The sequence below is a fragment of the Artibeus jamaicensis genome, unplaced genomic scaffold (genome assembly GCF_021234435.1).
Source record: "Artibeus jamaicensis isolate MK-2021 breed Jamaican fruit bat unplaced genomic scaffold, CSHL_Jam_final contig_410, whole genome shotgun sequence".
Lineage (NCBI taxonomy): Eukaryota > Metazoa > Chordata > Mammalia > Chiroptera > Phyllostomidae > Artibeus > Artibeus jamaicensis.
This window is the reverse complement of record NW_026521820.1, coordinates 1548796-1576680: the sequence shown is the minus strand read 5'-3', so window position 1 is coordinate 1576680 and position 27885 is coordinate 1548796. Positions and strand designations below refer to the sequence as shown.

The 27885-nt window shown below is 40.4% G+C and overlaps 1 protein-coding gene and 1 pseudogene across 1 annotated transcript in view; both read left to right on the top strand.

The window, feature by feature from the left end:
* The window catches only part of FARP1 (FERM, ARH/RhoGEF and pleckstrin domain protein 1), a 373615-nt gene that overhangs the window by 103853 nt on the left and 241877 nt on the right, over window positions 1-27885 (top strand). The window lies entirely within an intron of this gene.
* LOC119043571 (nodal homolog) lies at window positions 2095-9167 on the top strand (annotated as a pseudogene).

Sequence of the window (27885 nt, the reverse complement as noted above, 5' to 3'; positions counted from 1 at the left end):
AGCACCACCCCACACTTACATGCTTTTCCAGCACCAGTAGATGGTTCAGCCACTAACATTCAAAAAGGACCAGTCAGAGAGGATAACCCAGCATGTCACTTATGCTGTTCCCCAGGACAGATGCCAGTGATAGGCTCTCTTAAGTGGGTAGGTTATTGAACAGGGCTGAGTCTGTGGGAGGGATGCCCAGTGAACAGAGTACCTGCAGTGTGCTATAAGCATGGTAGAGACTGATAAGGGCCTCAGAAAGAATGCAGGAACTGACAGACACGAGAGAAGTGGAGGAGGTAGAATTGGTAAGACTTGGCAGCTGGTGGGAAGGGAGCACCCAGAGAGTGGGAGAACATAGACAGTCCTTAGGTTTATAACCTGAGTAGTGCTTTGCCGTCACAGAGGACTAGGAAATCAGATGGCACAGCCCTTTATATGACAATGTTATACTTATAGGGAACCAATCTGCCTGGCAATGGCAAATGTAGCCCAGCCTTATTGCAAAGCCCATAGGCATGTGGCAGCACACAGGATGCCAAACCCATGGATCAGTTCTCCCTTGGGAGACCAGGTCTGCATTATACCTACGCTGCTTTGTGACTTGCTCTTTTTTTTTTAATTTTTAAAATTGTTGTTCGAGTACAGTTTTCTGCTTTTTTCCTCCACCCCTCCCCATCACCCTGGTTCTCCCTTTCTCCTTCCCCTGTTTCCACCCCCCTTGTTGTTGTCATATGTCATTTACAGTTGTTCCTGTAAACCCTTCACCCTTTTCTTCCTTTATCCCCTCCCCTCTCCATTCTGATCACTGTCAGCCTCTTCTCAATTTCAATGTGTTTGGCTATACTTTGCTTAGTATGATTAGGTTCCTGTTAATGGTGAGATCATATGGTATTTGTCTTTCATTGCCTGGCTTATTTCACTTAGCATAATGCTCTCCAGTTCCATACATGCTGACGCAAAGGGTAGGAGCTCCTTCTTTCATTCTGCTGTGTAGAATTCCATTGTGTAGAAGTACCATAGTTTTTTGATCCATTCATTTACTGAGGGGTACTTGGGTTGCTTCCAGCATTTAGCTATTATAAATTGTGCTGCCATGAACATTGGTGTGCATAGGTTCTTTTGGATTGGTGTCTCAGGGTTCTTAGGATATAATCCTAGCAGTGGAATTGCTGGGTCAAAAGGCAGTTCCCTTTTTAGTTTTCTGAGGAAGTTCCATACTGTTTTTGACAGTGGCTGCACCAGTCTGCATTCCCAACAGTGCACTAGGGTTCCCTTTTCTCCACATCCTCTCCAAACATTTGTTGTTTGTTGATTTATTTATGATGGCCATTCTGACTGGTGTGAAGTGGTATCTCACTGTGGTTTTAATTTGTATCTCTCTCTTTCATATGTCTCTGGACTCTCAGTATATCCTCCTTGGAAAAGTATACTCATCTTTATTTTAATACTTACCCAAGGATATATTTATTGATTTGAGAGAGAGAGGAGGGGAGAGAGAGAGAAAGAGAGAGAAACATCAATGTGAGGGAGATATATCGATTGGTTGCTTCCTGTATGTGCCTTGACCTGGGATCAAACCAACAACTTCTTTGTGTATGGGATGACACTCCAAGTGACTGACCCAATTGGCCAGGTCTCACCTTATATTTTTTAATGCCAGTTTTAAACAGAAGAGCATTAACTCATATATGTGGAATCACTGAAATTACGAAGTTATTTCTTTGTGACTTGCTCTTGCTAAAATTCCCTCACCCTGAGATGAGGCAGAAAATTCTTATTGTATATCTTTAAAGTAACTTCCTGAAGTCTGTGCTGATTCTCCCAAGGACTGAAGTGTAACCAGACCAATTACTCTAATGGTTGTCTTGCATTTACAACATTTTTTTCTATGTTAATCTGTAAGAAGTAATCAGTAACATCCTTTCTGTTGCTATCTATAAAAAGTAATTACCTAAAGGAAACCTAAGTATAATGAATGAAAACCTTTGATGTATGCTATTAGAAAGCCAAAAAAGTCTGTCAAGGCAACGGTTGGGGTGCTCTCCCCTTGAGAGAGTGGCCGTGCCGCCCCTTTTTCTGCACAGGACTCAGTAGTCTGTATGAATTTGTCTCATCTCATCCATAATGCCATGGACACTGTGGGCCAGTATCCACATCAGCTGTGGCCCGGAAAAGAGACCCAGAGCTACCAGCTGTCATTGTGGACAACACATCAACTTGGTTGGAGTGTATGCATCAGCTCAGGTAAGGGCCGATGACACCAGGTGCTTTTTGGTTAGGTCATAGGGTGTGTTGGATTTCAGAGGAAAAGGGTTTTCTTCCTAGGTCACTCTCTCTTGTGACTGCTTTACAACTGTACCTTCTTTAGTAAGCAGAAGCCTTGCTCTCTCTCCCAGGTATTTGCTGCAAGGTCGAGCAGTTAAGAGCCACAACGGTGCTAGCCACTAGAAGACACCCATGAGAGGATGATCTAGAATGTGGACTGGGACAGAACACTTGGTTTCCTGCCAGCCTCAAGTAAAAGTGCACGCAATGAGAGGCACACTGTAAAAACACTCACAAGTCCATCCCCTAGGCACAACCCCCAACTAGGTCTGGGCTTGGAAGAAAGAGCAAAGACTTTCCCTTTAATCAGCTTTAAAAACAGCAACGAGTTATAGGGCTATTTATAAGCATATCAGCAAATTGCTTCTTTTAGGCTGCCTTTTGTGGTCTTTTTGATTTTGCCTTTTCCCTCTGCCCACTTGCATAAGGAAAAGCAGATACTGAACGAGTGTTTCGGTTTTGACTGGACTCTGAAGATTGCTTTCCAGAAGAATTTAGTGTTAATCACAGGTTTTTTATGAGAGCTTTTGGCATTTGTTGAGTTCTGAAGACAAAAGGCATTTCCTCCCCTTGGCTCAAGAAATTGGGTGTCCCCATGTGGGTCGGAACCTTGCAAGGGTGTCTGGGATCAATTCCCAAGATGTGCAGGGGCCTTATAGAGACCTCCAACACCACTTAATCTAACTTACAGCTCATCCAGGGAAGCGCAATACAAAGGTTGGTCATCTAGTGCTTCGAGCCCCACCTCGCAGTCTTAAGCGCTTGGAGGAGGACCAGAGACCCATAAGCACAGTTAGGGTACTCTGAAAGTTCATTACCCGCTACCTGACTGTCTTCCGCCAATAGCACATTTCATCCCACCACAGTATGTCCACCGGTAACTAACCAACTAGGGTTCAGTACAGATGGCAGAGTCTGAAAAGACAACAACTGAAAGTAAAAAGAAGCCTTTTAATAGCAAGAATGGACTCTGGTTTATCTAATCTAAAGAGCAGTAAGTCTACCTGTGTGTGTTACAGCAACTCTTCTGGGGAGCAGGATGTAAGGTAAAGGAACAGCATCTCATTGAGCTTTTACAAACTATAAAGGAATACTACTACCCTGCTTTTCCTAACAAGGGAACCTTAGATATTGAAATTTGGGAAAAGGCAGGCAACAAGTTGAAATCTTTATTAGGACAGTGGTGTTTCTATCGGAGATCACATCTTAGTAACTTGGGGACTAGTCAGGACTGCTCTCATGCCCATATGCACTAAGAAAATGGAGTTAGTCACAGAGGAGAATGAGGAGTCTAGTTTAGAGAAGGAAGTCATATACGGTATAACAGGAGAACAGGCCATGAAAGTTCTGCCTTCAACCCCACCGGAGTGCCTGCTGCATGGTTATTGCTCCTTGTCCCAACGCAGGGAGCATTCCTCCTCACAGGATATGTTAACACCAACAAAGCAAGAAAATTCAGACAAATATCCTATCAGGGCTATGCGACAGTGCAGGCAGCAGAGGCTGGGGATTGGGATGCCCTTTTAGCCTTCCCCATTATAGTTAAGGGTCAAAGAAATGTGCATGAGTCTCTTCCCTTTTCTCTTCATAAGGGTTTTTTAAAAAGCATTAAGGAAAATGGGCTTTGGTCTCCCTATACTAGTGGGCTATTTCAAGCCATTACTGATAGTTATAAAATGGCCCCTTGTGACTGGATTGCCCTCACCAGGACTGTTTTAACCCCAGCTCAATTAATTCACTGTCTGGCATTCAGAATATTCCCAATGGGCTGGCACCCAAGCCAAGCTGCTGAAAATGTATGAATAAATAATCCCATCACCCTCCCTATGCTGCTTAGGTCTGGTGAATTTGCCACCACTGCGGATCAAACCAGGCTTAATCCCCATGCTTTTAGTCAAACTGCTCTAATTGCGCTCAGAGTCCTGTCTGATTCTCAGACCAAGGAAACCTACCTTTGTGAATATCTGTCAGGGTGCTACAGAGGCATATATTGACTTTATCGATCGCCTCCAAGAAGCTATTGAAAGACAAATAGATAATGACAGAGCAGCCAAAATTCTTTTGTGCCAGATAGCTTATGAGAATGCTAACAAGGACTGCAGGGTCATTATAGGACCCCTGCAAACTACCACTGAAGACCTCAGTGAGTTTACAAGGCTTGCCAAGTTGTAGGCACAGAGCAGCATACGGCCTCTCTTTTATCTGCTGCTATTAAGTGATATTTGAAATGTTATAACTGTAAACAGTCCGGTCAACTGCCAGGGACTATCCATCCACACCAAGAGGGGGTATAAGTAATGACAAGCCTTCCTTCAAGGATTGTCAGTGCTGTGGCAAAGGTAAACATTGGGCAAGAGAATGTCGCTTTAAATTGAACAAAAGTGACCAGCCCACCGTGCATGACCACTGGCCCCATTTCCTCCTGCACATCTGGTGGGCCCTCCTCCAGGTGGGCACTGCTACAGTAGCCCCCTCACCCTTTGTTCTGATGTATATGCTGAGCCTCTACTGCAACCCACCCTGGGAGAACATCATCTGCAGTTTGCAGGCACAAGATGTGGAGGTGGATGGGCACAACTGGACCTTTGCTTTTGACTTCTCCTTCCTGAGCCAAGAAGAGGATTTGGAGTGGGCTGAGCACTGGCTACAGTTATCCAGCCCTGTGAACCTTTCCCCTGATGTCCCACTCTCCATTGAAATTTTCCAAATCAGCCAAAGCCAGAGGCAGATCTACACCCAGCTAGGTGCCTAGAACGTCTTCGGATGGAACTGTTCACTGTCTGTCCCAGGTTACCTTTTCCTTGGTCAGCATGGTCCTAGAGGCGACAAGGCCACTCTCCAAGTGGCTGAAGCACCCCAGGGAGCTGAAGGAGCAGATATCCAGTTTGGCTCAAGAATGTTGGCAGTGGCCTCCCATGCCCCCTGTCACCAATGTGCTCCTCCTGTTGTACTCCAACCTCTCTCCTGAACAGAGGAGGCTGGGTGGCCCCACCTTGCTGTGGGAAGCTTCGAGCTCCTGGAGGGCCCAGGAGCAACGGCTCTTCCAGGAGAGGGGAAGGAGGCACCCTTGACATCCTTTGCCCGACAGAGGCCGACTATGTCAGACAGTGAAGTTCCAGGTGGACTTCAACCTGATATCCCCTGTAATCCTACAAGTCACAAAGCAGCCTACGTATAATGCAGGCCTGATCTCCCAAGGGAGATCCAGTCCATGGGTTTGGCATCCTGTGTGCCACCACAGGCCAATGGGCTTTCCAATAGGGCTGGAAAGCCCTATTGGAAATGTAGAGGGTCTCTACATTTGCCATTGCCAGGCAGATCGGCTCCCTATAATACTAGGAATGATGTCTTCCTTCAGTTGATGTGAAAGGAACATTGCTAATGTTGCTAACAAAAGGCATTGCCTTATTATGATCACAAAGAAGAATGTGTGGGTCTGCAAATGAACCTCTAAGAATCATAGTACAAACAAGTATGAATTGGAGGTTGATTGCTTGGTTTCCATTTCTATTATAAAAATTATTTGCTCATTGCTTTTCAATTTCCTCATTATCTAGAAGCTACTCAGTTCACCTTGCCACACACAACTGAAGGCTGGGCTGGGAATACATTTAAATCTAGTATCTTCAACAGACTCTTTTCAAAAAAAACACTAGAAAGGGTAGGAGTAATTGCTTTTATTAGCTTGGTTAATTATGATGAAATTTACTTATGAAGTGAACCATAAAGTGCATTTGGCTATTATATAACCTTCCACTGATCATTTGTCAGAATGTTTCTGACAGAAAACAGAACTCAAATGCTTAGTTACCTTTGATCTGGACATAAGGCTGAATGTCTTACTTATTGAAAAGCAAGACCAGAGAGTATTGGTTATTAGGGTATCACAACAATACCTTTTTTATTATTAAAATCTGTGCTAATTTCCTAGGGCTGCTGTAACAGAGTGCCACAGATTGGGGGACAAAAGTGATTTATCCTCTTAAAGTTCTGGAGGCTAGAAGTCCAAGATCAAGGTGCTGGCAAGGTTGGTCCCTTCTGAGGGAGAATGTGTTCCACATCTCTTACCTTCTGATGATTTACTGGCAATCTCTAGTATTCTCCAGCTAGATGAAGGTCAATCTCTGCCTTCATCTTGACATGGTATGTAGATGTCTCCAAATTTCTCTTTTTTATAAGGACATGGGTCATATGGAATTAGGGCTTACCCTAATTACCTCATTTTAACTTGGTTACCTCTGTACAGAGCCTATTTCCAAATAAGGTCATTCTGAAGTACTGGAGGTTAGGACCTTAATACATGAATTTAGGGGAACATATTTCAACCCTCAACAAAAGCACATTTAACATTGTAAAAAAAAAAGAACATGTATTTCACTATGAGCCTCAAGAAGGATTTCCCTCAACATACAGCTCATTAAAATAAACCAGTGTAGACTTTACTCTCACTGCAAATTTTATAGAAAGATTTCCTTTTTTTAAAAATACATTTTGAGAAAAAAATAATTAAGACTTATTGTGTCTAAGACACTATCTGATAGATAAGTTAAAGCATCCCTTAATTCAAAATTCTGAGTATGTGGAACAGCAGAAGACATAAAGGGCATGCGTGACTGGTCTTCTCAGGGTACAGGGGACCCTTGAATGTGATAGATGTCCCATAGTAAATACTTAGTAACATTTCCATGAAAACTCATACCCTGGTGTTGGTGATGCTTTTCCATTGAGGTGGTGTTCTGAGTCCTAACTGATCTATTTATCTTGTCCCCTCCCAATATATCTGTCCTTTGGCTTGGTAGTGACCTCAGCCTTCTTTTCCCAGACACCTGGCCCTCATTGATTCTGTGCTCTCTGCTCAGATCTCAGGGATTTAGCATTTAGGATATTCATCCTATGCCAGCACCTCAGATCCTCCACTGCCTTGCTGCAATTCTGGCAGCAGCCCCAGCTCCTCCCTTCTTTGCTGCTATACCTGGGCAGTTAAGAGCTGTTGGAAAAAATTGGCAGTTGTCACCACTGTAAATTTACAAACTCAGATCTCACCTGGTCCTTGGAGCTTCCCTTGGACCACTGCTTTCCTGTGTCCCATGGAGGATCTTGCCGACCTTTCAGATCCTGCAGGTCCTTTTAGTCCTGTGACCCTCCCAACCCCTGCCACAAGTCAGATTCATGGCAGGAAACACATAACACCCTCAGAAGGTTTTACATGGAAATGATTTACTGACAGAACAGTTCATAGAATTGTGGACAGGAAGATTCAGGAATTCAGTAAGGGATAATGAAGCAGTATTGGGAAAGTCATCACCCTTAGTCCTAAAGGGGCAAGGAGAAGAATTGGGCCTCAAGGCAGTCATGCTGTGGCTAGCAGGAGGGGCCAGTCAGCAGAAGACGACCACTGCAAGGCCATGCAGGAACCAGAGGAGGGTGAGCAATGAATAGCCCAGTTTTTCTTCCTGACCACCCATCAGTGCCTATCATCACTGAACCCAACCAGAGCCCACAGGGAAACAGTGGTCAGCCTGGACAGGCCAGCCAGCTGGGGCAGTGAGATAATAGTCATCTCTTTTTGAACAGATGACCAAGACTCCTGCCTCACAGAGAAAATCAAGGCCTTCAGGGTGGGCTCCATCAAGGTCATACCTCTAAAACTTAAGCTTGTCTTCCTTTCACTGCCTTCATTTCTATCTCTGCAGTCTCAGGTAGTGTGTTCCCCTTTATATCCACTGAATCTCTATCCTTTATTCCATCTTTTGTAGGATGTTGCTTCACATATATGAGTAAAAGTCACCAAATACCTTTTCTTCATATTAAGTTCACATATGGACATGCTTTTATTTAATTTGTAGACAGTTTTATTGGTAGAATCTAAATGAAGAATATGTATGTGAGTTGAAACAAAACAGATTGGTTAGCCATTTTATCATCCCTTAGCCTGATTTAATTAATTTTATAAGTATCAAGATGACATATATTAGTAGAACAGGAATGTCTGGTTTCATAATATAGTGTGGAGAATTACTTTCCCTGTATTAATTGGGTTTCAGTTGTGTTTAATAACTTACTGCATCCAGATGTATTTCACTGTGATGACTGGAGTTCCTGTGTGCTGACCACATGATGAAGCACCTGGATTCATGCCATTGACCTGCTCAGAGTCTTTTGCTGTGTTGAACTCTCCCCCATTACTCACATCTAAAAAGTACCTTCATTCCAAGCAAGATCTGAGTGTTTCTTAACTTTCAGAACCCCTAGTGAAAAAGATCATCTTTTTTCCCTAACCTTTCCATTCCAAGGACAGTTTATCTAAGGTTGGCTTTTCTGTCAGTGCCCCCTGCTGCTTTGTTTCTGTTGTGAAGCTCAAAAAAGGTCCCTGGCAGTCTTAGAAAGTAAAGTCCTAATTTTCTCTGTAAAACTGGTTCACCAGAAACTAAGACACCACCAGCAGCCCTCTATGGCATCCTGCCAACCCAGGGCCATTTAGAGAGAGGTTTTATGTGGGTACAAGTAGCATTGTTTAGCTGCCAAACTTATTTTTGCCCTCTCTCTGGCTCCAGAAGTTTCCTGGGGTGTTGGTCATTGTATGGTGGAACACAAGCAAGTCCTTTTTCTCTGTGCCCTGTACCCACGTGAACCCTTGGTGGTCGGTAATGGTTGTAAGTCATACTAGCAACACGTTCTGCTGTCACATCAAGATGACACTTCAGTTGTAGTCTATTTCTTTGGCTATTTCCTCACTTAATGACTCACATTTTTTTAAATATAGGTATTAGTTTGCTAGGGCTCCTGTAACAAAATACACAGTTTCATATCTATTGTCTCACAGTTCTGAAGGCTAGAAGTCTGATATCAAGGTGTTGGAAGGCTTGGTTCCATCTGAGGCTGTGAGAGAGAATCTGTTCCATGCCTCTCCCCAGCTTCTGGTGATTTGCTGGCAATCTCTGGTGTTCCTTGGCTTAAAGCTCTAGCTCTGCCAATCTCTGCCTTCATCTTCGCATGATGTTCTCTCTGTGTGTGGTGTCTGTCTCCCAGGTTCTTCCTTTTATAAGGTCACAGTCATTGGTTAAGGGCCCACACTCATGACCTCATCTTAAGCTGATCATCTGCAAAGACCCTACTTCCAAATAAGATCTCTGGAAACTGGGGCTAAGGACTTCAGCATAAGAATTTTGGGGAGACATGATTCAAACTAAACATATAGCAGCTTTCACTGTTTGGCTTCTTAATGAAACATCATTTGAGAAATGGCTGCTCTGACTTCTAGCTGTGCAACCAACTTACATATCCAGTTTTTGTCTTTGATTCCTTTGGAGCACAGTGTAGAATGGGACATTTTTCCAAAACTGGAAGTGAACATTAGTTCCCTAAACTTTCTTAAATCATACACATGCATAATTAAAATGAGACCTGTAATTTGGACAGCCATATTAGATGAGAAATCTTGGCTGTTAAATCAAGTGAACTGTAGGAGTAGGTTGGTTTTGAATAATTTCCCTTTCTCCCCCCCAAAATTTCAGTGACTCAGTAATGGGAGAGTGCTAACTTGAAGGTCACTATATAGTACTTCCTAACATAGTCCTGTTGTGTTTCTAAAATTACATACTCTGATTCTGGCAAATAGCCATTCTTTTGATGTATTAGTCCAGGTTGAAAAAAAGATAAGCCTTCACTGTTATTCCAGAATTCTCTCAAGTCTCCAAAGAGTTATGCCAAAACTCATTAGTGAAACTCAAATTAAAACCACATTAGAATGGCTGCTATCAAAAACAGAATATAACAAGTGTTAGTGAGGATATAGAGAAATTGAAACCCTTATGCCCAGTTGATGGGAATGTAAAATGGTAGCCTCCATGGAAAAACTATATGATCCAGCAATCTCACTTCTGGGCATATGTCCAAAGTCATTGAAATCAGGATCTTGAAGAGATATTTGTACATCTGTGTTCATTATGGCATTATTTACAATAGCCAGGAGGTGGAAATAACCCAAATGTGTATCAAGGATGAATGAATAACATACTTTGAAATATTATTCAGTCTTAAAATGAAGGAAATCCTGTAAAATGCTACAACATGGATGAACCTTGAGGACATTTTATGTTAAGTGAAAAAGCCAGTCACAAAAAGACAAATACTATATGAATCCACACACAGGAGGTAGTAAGGAGTAATCAAATTCTTAGAGACAAAAAGAAGAATGGTGACTGTCAATTGCCAGTTGCTAGTCAATTGCCAGTGACTGGGGAGAGAGAGAAATAGAGTGTTGTTTTTTAGTGGGAATGTAGTTTCAGTTTTGCAAGATGAAAAAGTTCTGGAGATCTGTGTGAATATACCGTAATATTACTGAACTGTATACTTAAAAACAGTTAATGTAGGAAATTTGATGTTTTTTTACTACAATTTAAAAAATAAGGAAACTAGTGAAAATAGCCACTGCTGATTTCAGCTGTCGAGAAAACAAGTCTAGACCTTCATTCGCACTTGCACATACTACAGTTGAATTCTGACAGTACACCAGGCAGGTGCTGGGGGATGTGGGAATAAATTAAATCTTTGGTAAGACTTGGAGGACATGAAAAATTCATTTAAATGAACTGAAATACTACTTTTCAAGTATTGTCACTTTAGCTCTATAGATGACTAATGAAGATGCTTTGAAGACATCTAAGGTAACTTTAGGTTTCACTGCCATGCAGGGCATTATTGATATTTGTCTTCTGTCTACAAATCATTAGTTAATATTTTTATGGATCTTGTTTCCCAGAGAGATGTTAAATCCTTTAAGGCTGCACCTGGATTCTTTGTGACCCCCCCACAGCTGCAAGCGTGTGTCTTGCACGTACTAGGAATAGTTAAAAGACCCTTTTCTATCCATTGATCTACTTGTGGGACCTTTAGCAAATTACTTAATTCTAAGGATAATTTCACCTCCAGATGCATTATTTTCTGAGTTTTACACTATCTGATGATTTAAAACACATTGCAAAGATAATTTCAAGATGATACTGAAGTTACTAAGAAAGTGCATATTTATTAATATAGTTTTATTTTTGAATTTTTAAAGTTATTTAAATGTTTTTATTACAGTTGTCTGCCTTCCCTGACCCCCACTCCTCCAAACCTGAACCAAACGCAACTCCCTCCCTTGCTTCCATTGCCCCCCCTTTTGCTTTTGTCCATGTGTCCTTTAAACTAGTTCCTGAAAACCCTTCCCCTTCGATATCCCTTCCCACATCCCCTCCGGTTACTATCAGACTGTTCTTACTTTCAGTGTTCCTGGTTGTATTTTGCATGATTTTTTCTTTTGTTAATTAAGTTCCAATTAGAGGTGAGATGATATGGTATTTGTCTTTCACCACTTGGCTTATTTCACTTAGCATAATGCTCTCCAGTTCCATCCATGCTGTTGTGAAGGGTAGGAGCTCCTTCTACCCTTCACAGCTCTCTCTGCTGTATAGTATTCCATTGTGTAAATGTACCAGTTTTTTTATCCATTCATTTACTAATGAGCAAGTAGGTTGCTTCTAGTACTTGGCTATTGTGAATTGTACTGGTCTGAACATTGGGGTGCATAGGTTCTTTTGGATTGGTGTTTCAGGGCTCTTAGGATATAATCCCAGCAGTGGAATTGCTGGGTCAAAAGGCATTTCCATTTTTAGTTTTCTGAGGAAATTCCATACTGTTTCCACAGTAAGGGCACCAGTTTGCATTCCCACCAACAGTGCACTAGGGTTCCCTTTTCTTCACATCCTCTCTACACTTGTTTGTTGCTTTGTTTATGATGTCCATTCTGACTGGTATGAAGTAGCATCTTATTGTGGTTTTAATTTGCATCTCTCTGATGGCTAGTGATGCTCAGCATCTTTTCATATGTCTCTGGGCCCTCTGTATGTCCTCCTTGGAGAAGTTTCTGTTCAAGTCTTTGACCAATTTTTTTATTGGATTGTCTTCCTAGAGTGGAGTTGTGTGAGTTCTTTATATATTTTGGAGATCAAACCCATGTCCAAGGTATCATTGGCAAATATGTTTTCCCATACGGTTGGCTCTCTTTTCATTTTGATGCTGTTTTCTTTAGCCATGCAAAAGCTTTTTAATTTGATGAGATCCCCTTTCTTTATTATTTTTTATGTCCCTTGTTCAGGGTACATATCAGTGAAGATGTTGCTATGTGGAATGTCTGAGATTTTCCTGCCGATGTTTTCCTCCAGGACTATTATGCTGTCGTGACTTACATTTAAATCTGTTATTGACCTTGAATTTATATTTGTGAATGGTGTAAGGTGGTGACTGAGTTTCATTTTTTTTTTTTTTTTGCATGTAGCTGTCCAGATCTCCCAACATCATTTGTTGAAGAGGCTATTTTTGCTCCATTTTATGCTTCTCCCCACTTTGTCAAATATTAATTGACCATAAAGACATGGGGTTATTTCTGGGCTCTCTTGTTCTGTTCCATTGGTGTATTTGTCTGTTTTTATGCCAGTAACAGGCTGTTTGATTACAGTGGCCTTGTAATACTGTTTGGTATCAGGTATTGTGATTCCTCCTACTTTGTTCTTCTTTCTCAGCATTGCCGCAGCTATTCAGGGTTGTTTATGGTTCCACGTAAATTTCTGAAATGTTTGGTCTCTATCTTTGAAATATGTCATGGGTACTTCAATAGGGATTGCATTTAATCTATAAATTGCTTTGGGTAGTATGGACATTTTGATGATGTTAATTCTTCCTATCCATGAGCATGGTACATGCTTCCATTTGTTTGTGTCTTCCTTAATTTCTTTCTTCAGCGTTGTATAGTTTTCTGAGTACACGTCTTTTTCCTCTTTGGTTAGGTTTATTCCTAGGTACTTTATTTTTCTTGTTGCTAATCAAATGGGACTTTTTTCCTGATTTCTGTTTCTGATATTTCATAGTTGGTATACAAAAATGCCTTTGATTTCTGAATATTGACTTTCTATCAAGCTATTTTGCCAAATTCACTTATTAGGTCGAGTAGTTTTTTGGTGGAGTCTGTAGGAATTTTTATGTACACTATCATGTCACCTGCAAACAATGACAGTTTTGCTTTCTTCTTTCCAATCTGGATGCCTTGTATTTCCTTTTCTTGTCTGATTGCTGTGGCTAGGACTTCCAGTACTGTGTTGAAGAGGAGTGGTAAAACTGGGCATCCTTGTTTTGTTACTAATCTTAGTGGGAAAGCTGTAAGTTTTCCCCATTGAGTATGATGTTGGCTGTAGGTGTGTCATATATGGAACTTATTATGTTGAGGAATGTTCCCTCTATTCCCACTTTGCTAAGTGTTTTTATCATAAATCGGTGCTGTACCTTATCAAAAGCTTTTTCAACATCTATTGATATGACCGTGTGATTTTTGAATTTTGTTTTATTTGTGTGATATGTTACGTTTATTGATTTGTGAATATTGTACCATCCTTGCATCCCAGTTGGGAATTATCAAGTGGGATGATTCCCACTTGACCATGGTGTGTGAACTTTTCAATATATTGGTGGATGCTGTTTGCCAATATTTTGTTCATCATTTTAGCGTCTGTGTTCATCAGTGATATTGGCCTATAGTTGTCTTTCTTTGTTGTGTCTTTATCTGGTTTTGGAGTTAGGATGATGTTGGCTTCATAAAAAGTGTTTGGGAATCTTCCATCTTCTTGAATTTTTTTGTAATAGTCTGTGAGGATAGGGGTTAGCTCTTCCTTAAGTGCTTTGTAAAATTCTCCTGTGAAACAGTCTGGTCCAGGGCTTTTGTGTGATGGGATTTTTTTGATGACTGCTTCAATTTCATTTGCTCTGTTCAGGTTTTCTGCTTCTTCTTCATTGAGTTTTGGAAGATTATATTTTTCTAGAAATTTGCCCATTTCACCTAGGTTTTCAAATTTCTTGGCATATAGTTCTGTGTAGTAATTTGTTACAATCGTTTGTATTTCTGTTGTATCAGTTGTGATCTCCCTTGTTTCATTTCTGTTTGTGTTATTTGGGTCCTCTCTTTTTTTAAAATTTTTTTGTTGATTATGCTGTTACAGTTGTTCTATTCCCCCCTTCAGTCCCTTCCACCCTACCCCGCCATCCCCACCATTACCCCCCTTTAGTTTATGACCATGTGTCTCAAGTTCTTTAGATTCTATATTTCCCATGCTATTCTTGCCCCCCCCCGATCTATTTTCTATCTACCATCTATGCTACTTATTTTCTGTACCTTCTACCCCCTTCTCCTCCTCCCACTCCCCTGTTGCTAACCCTCCTTGACATCTTCATTTCTATGTTTCCACTCCTGATCTAGCTGTCCTTTTAGTTTGCTTTTGTTTTAGGTGTGGTTGTTAATAACTGTGAGTTTGTTGTCCTTCCACTGTTCATGTTTCTTTAACTTCTTTTTCTTTGATAAGTCCCTTTAACATTTCATATAATAAGGGCTTGGTGATGATGAACTCCTTGAATTTAATCTTATCTGAGAAGCACTTTATCTGTCCTTCCATTCTAAATGAAAGTTTTGCTGGATAGAGCAATCTTGGTTGTAGGTCTTTGGATTTCATGACTTGGAATACTTCTTTCCAGCCCCTTCTTGCCTGTAAGGTCTCTTTTGAGAAATTCACTGACAGTCTGGTGGGAACTCCTTTGTGAGTGACTGCCCCCTTATCTCTTGCTGCTTCTAGGATTCTCTCCTTCATTTGAATCTTGGCTAATGTAATGATGATGTGCCTTGGTGTGTTCCTTCTTGGGTCCAACTTCTTTGGGACTCTCTGAGCTTCCTGGATTTCCTGGAAGTCTGTTGCCTTTGCCAGATTGGGGAAGTTTTTCTTTATTATTTGTTCAAATAAGTTTTCCACTCATGGCTGTTCCTCTTCCCCTTCTGGTACCCCTATAATTCGGATGTTGGAGTGTTTAAAGATGTCCTTGAGGTTCCTAAGACTCTTCTCATTTTTTTGAATTCTTGTTTCTTCATCTTTTTCTGTTTGGCCATTATTTGCTTCCTTCTGGTCCACTCCCTTGATTTGAGTCCCAGTTTCCTTTTCATTGCTGTTGGTGTCCTGTGCAATTCCATTCATTTCAATTAGTTTAGCCTTCATAGGCTCCTCTAATTTGTGACTAAAATCAACCAGTTCTGTGAGGATCCTGATGACCAGCATTTTGAACTGTGCATCTGAAAGTTTGGCTGTTTCTTCCTCGCTTAGATTTATGGGCTCTGGGGCTCTGAATTGTTCTTGAGCCTTGTTTTGATCTGTTTGTGCCTGTTACATATGAGGAGCAGAGCCTTAGTTGTTCACCAGGGCGGGGCCACCCAGGTTGCTGGTTTGTGATGCTGTATGTAGGGGCGGGGTCAGAGATGGACAATGGCGGCTCCCTCTGCCACTTCTGGCTGCTGGGGCCTGTGAGGTCCATCTCAATTCGAGGTCCATCTCACTGCTAGCTCCTTCACCGGTTTATCTGCTCGTGAATGTGTAACTGCGATCAGCCTTCAGTGGGTCCAACGCCTTGCACCCTCAGTGGGTTCACCCACTACTCCACACCTGGGATCTGCCCACGGCTGCTGGCGCGAACCTGGGTAGCACGCCCAGGTCAGTCCAGTGGATCTTTCCTGCCCGACCCCACTCTGCTGCTGGCTCTGCCCCTCTTACCGGTTTGGCTGAAGGGTTCGTTGTTGTCAGACTTCCGTGTAGTTCAATTTTCTGTGGTTTAGCTGCATTTTTTGTTGCTATAGCTTTGTTGTTTTTAAACTTAGTTGTGCAGGAAGGTGCAGTGATTCCACCTACGCCTCCATCTTGGCAGAAGTCCATAAACAGCTGTTTTAATGGGGGAAATGTGCCTATTGCACATCTAATACTAAGCTTGGGTTAGGTATATATTACATAGTATCTCGAAGAATAACAAACTAGTTCTTTCCAAAATGTTCTATGATTTTTTAGCTGTTTCTACTGTACTTTGGTGGAATGAGACTTGATGGACTCAGTCAAGACCAGATGGAGTAGTGGATGAGAAAATAGCTGCGCATTACACAGTATGAGAGTCTCCCAGAACATGTGGCTCACTCAACATAATAGTTTTTTATGGCCATGGAAGTGATAAGCTGTCCTTTTATAGGATGCAACAGTGTCAGGGAAAGAAATGTCAGATATACTTTTTTATCATAACAAAAACTTCAGAAACATTTTTGGATGTTAATTTTTAAAATTGATGTGCTGAATTATTAATACTTATTGAACTATGGGCGATCCTTATTATTCACAGATTCCAATGTTTGTGAATTCACTTATCCCTCAAATATATTTGTAACCCCCAAATCACTACTCATGTTGCTTATGTGATTCACAGAGGGGTGAAAAATATGAGTTGCTCAATGTTTCCATCTGGGATTGAACAAGGCAACGTTCTGCCTTCTTGTTTCAGCTCTTAGTGTAAACAGGTGTCCTTTAGTCATCTCTTTAGTGCTCCATTGTCCACGTTTTTGTGCTCTTTGTTGGTAATTTTGCTGTTGAAAATGGTCCAAGGTATAGACCTGAAATGCTCTCTGGCGTCCCTAAGCACAAGAAGGGTATGATTATTATGCCCTATGGAAAAAGTGCATATGTTTGGGAAGCTTCATTCAAGCATGAGTTATAGTGCCGTTGGCTATGAGTTCAGTATTAGTGAATCAACAATATATAAATTAATAGTAGATGTCTTTAGACAGAAACACAGATAAAATGAGATTATATATTGATTGGTGAAAATGTTGAGAGAGAGGCTCATATAAGCCTAACCCTGTATTTCCCACAGGAGCAATGGTTCAGTATTCCCTAATTTAGCAGTAACTTTATAGAATATAACACAGGGAAAAATGAGAATCAATTGTATTTCAATGAAATGAACACCCAAGTTAAGCAGTGACTGCTTTTGGTTTCACAGTTTTCATTTAATAATCTAATAGTAGTTTCCAGATATCTTGTTTGCAAATGAGCACAGATCAGGTGCTCTTTACTTTTACGACTTTACCTTTGGAAATATCCAAGCCTAACAGCTCCTTGTTAATGTGTTAGGGGCTTTGGGGGAAAATGTTTTGGATGGTGTGATACTTCTTTTACTTGATGAGGTAAGAACTTAAACATTTGTAATATAAAACCCTTTTTTGCAACTGTCAGTCTTTGATCCACTTATTAAGGGAAGAGATGTTCTGCATTTTTGCTTGAGAAACATAGCATTAAAAATAACCATTAAAAATAGTCAGCCTTTCTTTTTCCTTATGCCACAGTAGCAAAAAATCTTGTGTTTCTTCCCATGTCCTCTGCACAAGTGATGGTTCTTGATGACACATAAATTGTGTAGCTTTCAAATTGATTGATGTCACACAGAGCTGAATCTTGGGAAAGCAAGATGGTGACCAGGTGAGTGTTTATGACAAAAAGATCCCAGAAGTCCTGTGTTTATACCTATCTTTGTGATAATAGAGGAAGAATGATCAGGGCAAACCTGACACAATGTTGTTTTTTTAATGTTGGTGTCCAGTGGTCATGTTTAAAAAATGAAATTCCAGTAGGAAATGAACACTAGTTCCCCACGTCTATCCTTTCAGTTACATGTGATCTTTGACAGTTCCTTCCCCAGATATCTTTTGGAAGTATTTAAAATTAATCAGGGATTATGTTGTTGACCTTTTCAAAAATCAAATTTTTCATATTTATAAGTTTTCATATCCTTAAGCCTTAGGTCTGGAAATGTATTTAATAAAAGGGAAAAATAATGTGTAATTATATATGTTAAATAATACATTATTTTAAATACATTTAAGAGATTTACCAGTGATTTTTGAACACTCATCACTGGAGCTGTCCATTGACTTAATTGCAAGAAGTTTGGCACTTTGAAAAGAAATGTGGGATTAAACTGAAAACAAACCTGAAGTTTGTTGTTCTTTCACATATCATCTCAAGTGGCATCCAAGCTATTAATCCTAAAGCCTGAAACCATTTATGTTTTGGATGCTTTAGATTCTAAAGAAATGTTCTGTGATGCCAATCTTTTGGGTTTATACATGATTTTTTTCTTAAGTAATCTGTTGAAAAATGACATATTTGCAAAAAGCTATTAAATGTGCAGTATAATTTTTCAAAGTACTTGCTGGAAGGTAGTTTGGTCTGTCTAAACTTCTCAGTTATTTAGTGTGAGAGTCTCATGCTAAAAGAAAATTAGTGTATTGGTATCACTCAATAACTTATGACTTCTAATGTGATTCTTAGCTGGTTGATATCCAGAGAGTCTTTGGTAGACTAAATACATATAAGATTTGTTACCTGACTTTTTTTTTTTTATGTTCCAAAAGATGATGTTTCTCAAAGAATAGGGCCTGGGTTTTGGTGTTTGAATTTTCTCTCGACCCCATTCCCTTTTACGGGACAGGGGCCTGGACATGAGTGGGTGCACCCTGGACCTGCCAGTAGCATGTGAGCTCTTAAATTCATGTAGGAAAATTTTTACAATGTGAGTCCAGGCAACTCTAAGGATGTATTTATTAAAGCTGGGAACAGTGAAACAAGGAAGGGCCTAGCTTTGATGAAGCAACAGAAGAGCCTAGGCTGGGCTGTCTTAGGTCACTTGGAAGGCAGGGAAAAGGGGGCCTTGGAGACAGGTTCAGGGAATTAGCCTTAGATGAACTGCTGCTGCCCATTTCTCCCCTGATTGCAAGTCTCCTGAGGAACCTTAGAGTTTAAGAGACTTGTGCCTGTGGGGAAAGAAGAACGGAAAGGGAATGACTGGCCTGCTCCACAAAGAGAGAGCTCTGGCCCTGGGTCCTTTGTTTTGAGGCTTTTATCTTTCTTGCAGCTGGGAATCTTTTTTTTTTTTTAAGCTGTTTTAAATATTTCATTTATTTTTAGAGAAAGGAAGGTAGAAAGAGAGAAATATCAATGCATGATATTGATATTGCATGGTTGCCTCTAGCATGCCCCTTACTGGGGACCTGGCCCACAACCCAGAGAGGGTCCTCATTGGGAATCCAACCTACAACCCTTTGGTTCACAGGCCAGTACTCAATCCACTGAGCCCCACCAGTCAGGGCAGCTGGGAATCTTAACAAAGGTCTCAGGAGAGGGTTTCAGTAGAATATTCAGTTCTTCAGATGTGCCCTTTTGAGGTCATGATCTCCACTGATTGGTCAGTGAGAGGGCAGGGTGTCTTCAGTCATTGTAGTTGGTTCTGGTGTCACCCACCTGTTTCTTCTGCATTTCTGGCCCTGGAGCTAAAATACAACTGAGGCCTTGATGTTATCTGTAGGGAGGTGACTTTCTGCATCTGACTGTAAATTGCTTAGCAAATTCAGCTGTGTGTCTCACTTTCCCTATTCTACTTCCTAAGGTAGCTTCTTACTTGGGCATGCACAACGTGTACACATACAGGGATGATTTTTTCACATTATTTTGACATGTGAAAATTATTTTCACATTGTTTTCACATTGTCTTTGACATGAACCCAAAGACAAGCCAACACTGGTCCAGCAAAAGGGCAAGAGAGATAGGATAGCAGACATTCAGGCCTGACCTCTACAGAATGCTCAGATTCCCACCTTCATAGGCTGCTTTGGAGCATGCCCTCTGAAAATACCAGCCATCTCTGTATGTTGTGCTTTAAACACTTTCGTAGACTTTTATCTCTCATACAAACCAAAGGCCTGAAATTATATGTAAGTCACTGTTAACAAAAGTGTCCAGTCTTTGAAGAAAGCTGTCTATTAGCCTACTCAGATATTCACATCCATACTTCATGAACCCTGGTGATAACTTATACTTTAGAGGAAAATATACTTGCCTCATTGTTACAGTGTTATTTTTAGAGCACTTCCAAATTGTTTGACACCCAAAATTTTTCCACTTGATTTTGGCAAGCATAGAACTCTGAAATTTTCAAGTAGCTTTTATCAAAGTAAAACCAGCTACTTGGGTATAAGAAAGTAGAATTCCATGGTTGGCACTGATTTTGTAAATGTGGAGTGCAATGAATTAATAACAGTATGTTGATTTAGCTGTAAGAAAAGCAGTTTTCAAGCCAAGACTGTTCAGTAAGAAAAAATGTGAAGTTTCTAATCTTTGAAAAGGGTGTTTAGAGAGATGAAAATAATTTTAAGCTTTAAGAAATACTATAAAATGTTTATTGGCAGTAGCCCCAAGTTTAGTGTTTTATCCTCTATAACATGATGATGTGGTGGTGGTGGTGGTGATGATAGTTAGGATGATGATGAAGATGATGAAAACATCAGTAGCTACCATTTAAAAAAATTTTTTATTGTTGTTCAATTACAGTTGTCTCCATTTTCCCCCATTATTCTCCTCTGCCCTGCCCACCTCACCTCCCACATTCAATCCTCCCACTCTCCCCCTCCCCCCATTGTCCTTGTCCATGAATCCTTTGTACATGTTCCTTGACTTGACTCTTCCCCTTCTTTCCCATGTTATCACCCTCCTCCCCACCCCCCGTCACTGTCAGTTTGTTCTTTATTTCCATGTCTCTGGTTCTATTTTGCTTGCTTGCTTGTTTGTTTTGTTGATTAGGTTCCAATTATAGGTGAGATCATATGGTATTTGTCTTTTACCACCTACCTTATTTTGCTTAACATAATAATACTCTCCAGTTCCGTCCATGCAGTTGCAGGGGTAGGAATTCTTTCTGCTGTGTAGTATTCCATTTGTAAAGGTACCACAGTTTTTTGACTCCTTTATTTACTGAGGGCTGTTTACAGCACAAGGCTGTTTCCAACACTTGCCTATTGTAAATTGCACAGCCATGAACATTGAGGTGCATAGGTTCTTTTGAATTGGTTTTTCAGAATTCCTAGTGTATAATCCCAACAGTGGAATTGTCGGGTCAAAAGGCAGTTCCATTTTTAGTTTTCTGAGGAAATTCCATACTGTTTTCCACAGTGGCTGCACTAGTCTGCATTCCCACCAACAGTGCACTAGGGTTCCCTTTTCTTTGCATCCTCACCAGTGCTCGTTTGTTGCTTTGTTTATGATGGTCATCCTGACAGGTGTGAAGTTGTGTCTCATTGTGGTTTTAATTTGCACCTCTCTGATGGCTAGAGATGTTAAGCATCCTTTCATATGTCAATGGGCCTTTCGTATGTTCTCCTTGAAGAAGTGCCTGTTCAGGTCCTTCACCCATTTTTAGTTGGATTGTTTGTCTTCCTGGAGTGTAGTCATGTGAATTCTTTATACATTTTGGAGCTCAAACACTTGTCCAAGGTATCATTGGCAAATATATTTTCCCATATGATTGGTTCCCTTTTTATTTTGCTGATGTTTTCTTTAGCTGTGCAGAAAATTTTTATTTTGTTGTATTCTGGATGTTGTCTTTAAGTACAACTGAATAAAGTAGCTACTGTTTATATTAAACCTTATTTAAAGACATCATCCCACATTCTATATCTTGTCTCAGGAAATCACTGTAGCAGTCCTCTGAGTCAGATATTCTGATCTTGTTTTTCAATGAAGAAACTGAGACTCATATCAAGAAACTAATGATAAACAGAAATTGCATTTGAATCCTGTTTCTGCCACATTTTTTAGTGTGTGCTGGGTTTTGTCATTCTAAACATGAGGATAGTAGTTTCTACCTCAAAAATGGTTTTGAAGATTAAATGAGGTAATGTATGTGGTAATGAAATGTAACATATGAGGTATAGTCAGTCCTTTGTATCCATATGTACTCCCAAATCCAGAGGAAAGTTGGCTTATATCCTTGGATTCAATCAACTGTGGATCAAAAATACTGTTCTTGACCCATGGTTGGGAATCTGAGGATGCAGAGGGGTGACTGTATGCACTGTTCCATGATATTATATATAAGGGACTTGGGGATCCTTGCATTTAGTATCTGAAAGGAGTCTTGGAACCAGCACCCCATGAATTTTAAGCAATGACTACACACAGTCAGTGTAGATTGCTGCTGGCATTGCTATTTTTGCCCAAAACATTGGTAAATGTTGAGCTCATTTTTATTTTAGTTTACTTTTTTTAGTTTATTTTATTGATTATGCTATTACAGTTGTCCCATATTTTTCTCTCCTTTATTTCCCTCCAGCCTGCACCCTTCTTCTCTCCAGCATTCCCCTTCCCCCACCATTAGCTCAGGTCCATATGTGTGGGTCATACATATAAGTTCTTTGGACTCTCCCCTTCCTATACTATTCTTAACCTCCCCTTGTCTATTTTGTACCTACCAATTATTCTTCTTATTCCCTGTACCTTTATCCCTTCCTTCCCCCGGTGTCTCCCCACTGATAACCCTCCATGTGATCTCCATTTCTGTCATTGTGTTCCTGTTCTAGTTGTTCCTTTAGTTTGTGTTTTTCTTCTTTTTTAAGGTTCAGTTGTTGATAGTTGTGAATTTGTTGTCACTTTACTGTTTGTATTTTTTATCATCTTCTTTTTCTTAGATAAGTCCCTTTAATATTTCATATCATAAGGGCTTGGTGATGATGAACTCCTTGAACTTCACCTTATCTGGGAAGCACTTTATCTACTCCTCCATTCTAAATGATAGTTTTGCTGGATAGAGTAATCTTGGATGTAGGTCTTTGCCTTTCATGACTTGGAATACTTCCTTCGAGATCCTTCTTGCCGGTAAGGTTTCTTTTGAGAAATCAGCTGATAGTCTTATGGGAACTCCTTTGTAGGTAACTGGCTTCTTTTCTCTTGCTGCTTTTAAGATTCCCTCCTTATCTCTAATCTTCGGTAATGTAACTTTGATGTGGCTTGGTTTGTGCTTCCTTGGGTCCAGCCTCTTCGGGACACTCTGAGCTTCCTGGGCTTGCATGTAAATTTCCTTTTCCACATCAGGGAAGTTTTCCTTCATTATTTTCTCAAATAAGTTTTCCATTTCTTGCCCTTCCTCTTTTCCTTCTGGCACCCTTATGATTTGAATGTTGAAACATTTAAAATTGTCCTGGAGGTTCCTTAGCCTCTCCTCATTTTTAAAAAATTCTTATTTCTTCATTTTCTGGTTGAATGTTAATTTCTTCCTTCTGCTCCAAATCATTGATTTGAGTCCCCATTTCCTTCCCTTCACTTTTAGTTCCCTTTTTATTTTTCTTTACTTCACTTTGTATAGCCTTCACTTCTTCCTTTATTTTGTGGCAATATGCAATCATTTCTGAGCATCCTGGTTACTAGTGTTTTGAACTCTGCGTCTGATAGATTTGCTCTCTCCTCATCACTTAATACTTTTTCAGGGGTTTTGATGTGTCCTTTCATTTGGACCTTATTTTTTTGTCTTAGTGTCATATCTGTTACATTGTAAGGGGTGGGGCATTGGCTATTCACCACAGTGGGGCAACCCACTTCCCTGCATTGCGGCACTGTGTATGGGCAAAGGTCAGAGAGGGAACAGTGCTGCTTGCTCAGCTCTCTCCCCACTTTCAGTCACTTCCCCCGTTTTGCACAAGCAGATTGTGCCCTTTTAGGTGGCGCTGTCTGCTCATTCCTTGGTGAGTTGGCTTATGTACATTCTGGGATCCTATGTGCCCCTCCAATAGAATCTTCTATGAGACTAGGAGTTTCTTCTGCTATTGCAACCCCTGAAGCTTTTTACAGTCAGAGGTTTTGAGTACTTAGTTTCCCACACTGGAACCCTTGGTTGTATAGTCAGTTTTGCTGCCCAGTTGTTCCCCTTGACTTATCTGCATAAGTGGGACCACCTGGTCCACCAGCCTCCTCCACTGCTTTGCCCACCCAGTCTACCAGCCCAGTTTGCCAGCCACTGCCTTGCCTGTGTGTCCTCTCCACCCTTGCTTCCCATCTCTGCCCTTCCTACCAGTCTGGATGACTATTTCTTCTTTAACTTTTTGGTTGTCGGACTTCCATACAGTTCGGTTTTCTGGAAGTTGTGGTGTTTTTTGTTTTTAAATTGTTTGTTCTTTTGATTGTGCAAAGAAGCAAAGTGTATCTGTCTATGCCTCCATCTTGGCCGGAAGTCTCTGTTGAGCTCATTTTTAGACCTCAGTTTTGATTCTGAGCTTTGAACCCAGGATTTTACCCATTTGACTTTACAGCCCTTCATTAGTTCACAGCAAATTTTCATGTAATCTGGGCCTTGTGGTTATTTTTTGGTTGGTTATAACAAATATAGTATTTGATAGAGGAGGTATTTCTGGGCTTGAGGTCAGAATCTCTAGTGTGTGCCTGTGTACATGCACTCACATATACTTTCCATGTGGGATCTGGAAGAAATTGAACATCAGTTTTTTCTGTTCGTAGTACAGTGTGGGACATATCAGATCATTGAGAACATTTTGAAAAGAACACTCTCTGTAGTTGTCCATGTGATCATTCATTCCAGTTACTTGTATTCTTAGGCTACCTCAGCTCACTCACTTCTCATTATGGGGACTCTGAGCTTCTAGACAAAGTGGTGATATGAGTGGGTGCCCTTGAAAAGCACCATGTCCTCCTCTACCATGCCCAAATAGTCATCTCATAATGATATGTACCATTACTCGTGTTTGTCTTGTCTTAGCATTTTGGGTTTGGTGCAAGAGGCAAGTGTTCAAATCTGAGCTCCACTCTTAATAACTGTGTGATTCTGAACAAACTACTTTACTTTGGTGAGTCTCAGTTACATTAACTGTAAAATTATGAGAATAATATTTGTCTATTTTTGAGTTAGGAATAGTGCCTGTAAAGTGACTAGATTGCACGTGTGAAATAATGAGATATGTCTGGGCACTTAACAGGTGCTCGGTAAAAAGGAGATCTTCTATCCTGGTGATATGAGGCTGTTGGAAGAATTTTGTCTGTATTTGTTTTGAATCTATTAATGAGAAAAGTACTCTTCTGCCTATATTGCTCTAAATGCAGAATAAGATTTAAGCCAGATAAGCCAAATACATAATAGTTTAGTGCTGGCCAGCTGTTTACACATTCACATTCAGCCTCTGCATTAATTACCTTACATGAATTCACAAGAAATTGTGGAGAATTCAGGAGTTAGCTCAGTGCTAGGATTAATTTCCTTTCAAGAGACTGACTGTCTAGAGAATATCCATAATACTATAAATGAAAAATGTATGTTACTATAACTGACAGTGCAGAAATGGGAAAAGTAACCACAGAGATTTTCAGGAACAACTTCTTGGAGAAGAGCTGCCGGCTTTGCCACAGCTGGGGGAAAGAAAAAGACACATTTAATACTAAGTTCCTTTTACGGCAATCCTCTTTTTTGAGATTGTTTGAATTGAAAAGCATATTCATAGAATAAAATAAGGAAACAATGAATTTCCAAAACCAAGGTAAGAAATGAGATTTTGGGCATATAGGGGAAGCAAGAGTGGGTAGGCCTCCCTTGGCCACCCCAAATTAGCTCAATTAATGAGCAAGAAAAAAATATAAAAAGTAGAAAATGTTCATTTTGCAAATTTTCTTGTGAGTGCAAAAGTGGTTATGTAATCATAAGATACACTGATTTGCTGACAACTTAAAATATTACAAAACAGCTGTTTTAAATTGAATTTATTTTCCCTGGGTTGGTTTTGAAAAATATTAATAATAAGAATTAGGTGGACCCATGTATTTATTTATTGTCTCCTATATAACCATTGTACATAGCAAATTTCTTTTAGAATCAGTAAAGCATGATACCTGTCAACCAATGATCATTGGTTTGAATTCAACACCAACAGGAATCTCCAATTTGGGGTGCAGTTAAGAAGGAAATTATTTAGTACAAACAGCGCAACAATGATATAGAATGGCTGCAAAAACAGTGCTGCTGTGGAACAGCTTAATTGTGCTACAGGGTGGCCATGAAAACTGTGCTGTGGTCAAGCTGCCCCAGGGTCAGGCCCCTCTTCAGCTAGGTGGCTCCCCTCTGCACAGGTCCACTGAGACATCAGGCAGGGAAATGCAATCTAGAGTTTTCAGTAAAAAGTGTGCTCCCCAATTCAGAGGGGAGCTGGCTTATACAAACAGAAGTCTCCACACCCTGGTCTCTGGTTGGCGAGACTAGAGTAGCTAATTGAATGGGGAAAGCCTCAGTCCTATTGGTTGAAATAGAATTTCAGGAACTCATTATGAGTGTTGGCTCAGAAAACACAGTTCAGGAAGGCAGTTTAGCACAGAGACTTCTCCATGAAGTACAGTTTTGTGGGAGGTCTTATCCCACAGAGTTCTCCTCTCTGCCACAGATGAGAATGAGTAGTCCTTGACATAATCTGTTGTTCTGGTGGGAAAGGGGGCAGCAATTCCCTCTAGTGGAGAATGCTAGAGCCCTTCTCCAAAACAGCTTTTATTGGGATTGGTATGCACAGGGGTATACAGTATGCATGCAAAGTTAATCAATGTCTAAAGGCCATAGTTACAGAAAACAGATATAGTCTATAGATAACAATTGAAGAAATACAGAGATCTGTTTCAGGTCAGGGTCTGTTAAAAATGTTGACACCAGATGGTTGTTAAGGGGTGTTTCATGAGATTAGGAGTTCACGCCCTTATGCTTTGAATTTAAACATCTGGTTTATATCAATAGGGCTATACAAAGCAAAGCAAGCTTCAAAGGATTCAGTATATTTTTCAGGCTTGATTTCTTTTCTTTTTTTAAAGTTTTTTCCTATTTAATTATTTTTCAAGTATAGTTCTCTGTCTATTACTCCCTTCCCAGCCCACCCTGCCCAGTGCTCTCCACCTCCCTCCCATTTCCACCCCCCTTACTTATTGTCCCTGTGTCCTTTATACTTGATCCTCTAAATCCCTCCCTTGTTTCCCCTTAAATTCCCTCCCCTCTCTCCTCTGGTCACTGTCCCCTTGTTCTCTATTTCAGTGTCATTGTTTTTATTTTGCTTGCTTGTTTGTTTTGTTGTCTAGCTTCCTGTTAAAGGTGAGATCATATGCTATTTGTTTTTCAACACCTGGCTTATTTCACTCAGCTTAATGCTTTCCAGTTCCACCCATGCTGTTGCAAAGGGTAGTAGCTCCTTCTTTCTTTCTGCTGCATAGAATTCCACTGTGTATATGTACCATAATTTTTTGATCCATTCATTTACTGATGGGCACCTAGGTTGCTTCCAACTCTTGGCTATTGTAAATTGTGCTGCTATGAACATTGGGGTACATAGGTTCTTTCAGATTGGTGTTTTAGGGTTCTTTAAGATATAATCCTAGCAGTGGAATTGCTGGGTCAAAAGGCAGATCCATTTTTATTTTTCTGAGAAAATTTCATACTGTTTTCCATAATGGTTGTATCAGTCTGCATTTCCACCAACAGTGAACTAGGGTCCCCTTTTCCCCACAACCTCTGCAGCATTTGTTGTTTGTTTCTTTGTTTATGATGGCCATTCTGACCAGTGTAAAGTAGTATTTCATTGTGGTTTTAATTTTCATCTCTCTGATGGCTAGTGATTTTGAGCATTTTTTCATGTGTCTCTGGATCCTCTGTATGTCCTCCTTGGAGAAGTGTCTGTTCAAGTCCTTTTCCCATTTTTTTAATTGGGTTGGTTGTCTTCTTGGAGTGGAGTCATGTAAGTTCTTTGTATATTTCGGAAATTAAACCCTTGTCTGAGGTTTCACTGGCAAATATGTTTTCCAATACAGTTGGTCGTCTTTATTTTAATA